The sequence below is a fragment of the Pteropus alecto genome, unplaced genomic scaffold (genome assembly GCF_000325575.1).
Source record: "Pteropus alecto unplaced genomic scaffold, ASM32557v1 scaffold213, whole genome shotgun sequence".
NCBI lineage: Eukaryota > Metazoa > Chordata > Mammalia > Chiroptera > Pteropodidae > Pteropus > Pteropus alecto.
The window spans coordinates 631,493-634,447 of record NW_006434829.1 but is presented as its reverse complement, the minus strand read 5'-3'; positions in this window follow the sequence as shown (position 1 = coordinate 634,447).

The following is a 2,955-nucleotide window of genomic DNA, read 5'->3' as shown; positions in this document are numbered from 1 at the left end:
CTTGGTCTCCGCCGTCTCTTTCTTGGAGGTGGAAGGAGCACTGTGTGTTGTGCTGGCGCAGAGCCAGCGCCACACCTCGTGAGTGGCCGGCTCGGGTCAGCACTGGCCCTCGGGCCGCCAGGCTGGGCGTGGCTGCACTGGCGGAAGCCCCACCTCGGCTCCGGGAGCAGCGTACTTGGGTAGGCGTCAGGGTCCCTGAGGCCGTGGGAGGGCGGCTTCTGTCCAGCTGGCCCGCTTCGGCACCTGGCCTTTATCCTGGTCACATCCACCCAGCGCTGGCCAGGTGCCGGGCAGGAGGACTGAGGACACTGCAAAGGGGCTTGTCGTTGAATATGTCCCTTCGCGAGCTCTCCCAGAAGACTCTCATCGGCTCAAGGCACGTCACATGGTCACGTCTGGCAGCGAGGGAGGCTGGGAAATGCCTTTTATGAAGTGGCGCACAGTGCCACGAGGAACTAAGTGCCCTGTTAGCAGAGAAGACGACACCAGGTGTGGGTGGTGGGTGGTGGGTGGGCGACGGGCAAGTCTGCTGCAGGCGGCACAAGAGGGTTTTAGTGGCGTGTGGGTGCACGTGCGATGTGTGTGCATGGGCGCGTGACGCATGCATGCACGTGTACATGTGTGAGCGTGCGGGTATGTGAGGCATGCATGCATATGTGTGTGCGTGCCCACTTGTATGTAGTGTGACGTGTATGGTATGCAAGTGATCGTGGCACAGGTACATGTGTGATACGTGTGCACCACGGGCTTGGGCAGACACCTTCCTGGGACTGTCTCCATGTGGACAGATGTGCTCTTGGTTTGAGGGTCGATCCAGCCGCTGTGCTAAATGCCCAGCTGGGCCTTGAGGTGATTAATAGGTGACCCACTTAAATCACCTTGGAGGGGCCATGGGTACATGGTATTTTAAAATAGCAAACATACTCAGAAAAACAGTACAAAAAAGTGTTGCCTTCCCCTCAACTCCCAGGACGTCGCCCCAGAGAGCTCTGTGCATGAGGGAGCGTGTGGCCTTCCCTTCTCGTGGGGTGGCTTCCAGCCCATGCCATGTCCCCTTTCCCAGCGTCGTAGCATGTAGCGGTCACAGACACCTGTGTTCTCGCTGCTGGCCCGCCATGTAGGTGGCCCACACCATCCAGCCTGCTGGTGGACACCTGTCTAGTCTTTGGAGTTTGCAGATAGTGCCCGACCCTGCACATGTCTGGGTACTCCAGTGGCAGAGTCAGGGGTCTGAGGAGTTTCTTGCTCTGCTAGCTCCTGCCCTCCAGAGAGGTCATTTGATCGGGTCCCCATCACTGTATGACAGTGCCTGCCCCTCCCCACCTCCAGAACACCAGGGGAGCAGCCTGATCTTGGGGCCTGCCTTCTCCTCCGTCACGTGCTCTGTCCCTGAACGTGGATGGCCACAGAAAGTCAAGGGCACAGGTCTGCACAGTTGCACTCGGTCGTCAGCTCTGGCTGACGAAAAAGCAGTGTCTCCCCAGGACGCAGGAGGGCACTCAAAGCCTGAGCCAGCACCTCCTTCCCCTGACTGGCCCCCCGGACCTGGGAGTTCAGCAGCTGCCACACCAGCCTCCCTGGGGGCCCCGTGGAACCCCACGTTGGTCAGCCTGTAAGGTGAGCAGCGAGTCGGCCATGCTGGAAGCGTGGGGTCACCGGAGGGCAGCTTCCACCTATGTGCACTGAAGCCTCAGCCGGAGGGTCTGAGGAGAAAGCGCCAGCCGGGGCTGAGAACGGAAGCCGCCCCATGTATTGAGTCGGGTGGACGGTCTCCACAGGAAATCCGGAGTTGACACATTGTTGCAGGGGCTGAGGTTTTGGACTGGGCCTCCTAGAATGACTCCCGGAAAAACGTGGAACTGAGCCACCCAGGCACCTGCTGTTGCTGATGCTGCCACTGTTGCCAGGGGCGTGGGAGAGTGCCACCAGAGCCCCCACCAGGGCCCCACGGGCCTGGCCCTGTGTGGTGAGCAGCCCAGAGCTATGGCCCAGGGTAAAGGGTCAGGTTCAGGAGCTGCAAGCGGAAGGGCACCTAGCTCTGGACCTCCCCTGTAGGAGATGCATCTGTGAGCCCGGCTCGTGGACAGCAAGCACAGCCGGGGGCGGCAGGAAGGAGGCAGCCACCTTTGGTCTTGCACACATACGTCAAGCAGGAGGAGACTAAGTCTCAGCTGGGACACTGACCACGAGGGAGTCTGGGAGATGGAGCTTTCACCTTCCGGTGTCACCCACAGGAAGGTGGAGTGACAGGTGAAAGATCCAGCTCACACCTGGGCAGTTCAGCAGTGGGGGAGAACATGCTTTTAAAGATGTGGCTGGAACAACCGGTTAGTGAAGACGGATCATGGACCTGCGTACGAAAGCCAAACTATCAAGCCCGAGATAGGCAGAGGTTTCTTCGGGTGCAAAAAGCACTAAGGAAACAAAGGGATAAATTGCTTTTCATAAAAATAAACGCTTCTCATCCAAACGGCCAGCCCAAAGAATTCACCAAACGCATCATTTCACTCTCATGGACTCAGTACCCTATGCGTAGGAATTAAACAGGACACCCTGCGCAGGGGACTTGCAGTAACGTTTCTGCCAGTTTCACCAGCGTGAGAAACACCCATCCTCCTGTGTCAGTGTCGCCGCTGTGGGCAGCACCCTCTGTGACTGCTGCGCCATGTGGCCAGCAGGTGTCACCAGCTCCCATCCACTGACCCCTCATCTCTCCTCTTCCAGCTTCTTTGTCCTGGCCCTTCCGCTGAGACTCTCCAGTCCAGCCCCTTGAGGACTTGATGTCCCCCTTGAAATCGGTGCCCTGGCATAGTGAAGCCCCAGCCACCGTTTTGCCCAACTGCCGGCCTCCTGCGCACTCACACCTGAGTTGGGAGAGAAAACCGCACGCTCAGCCCGATTAGAGCTGCGCTATTCCACGTCCTATGCGCCAACAGTTCAGCTTCCCCCGGGGCC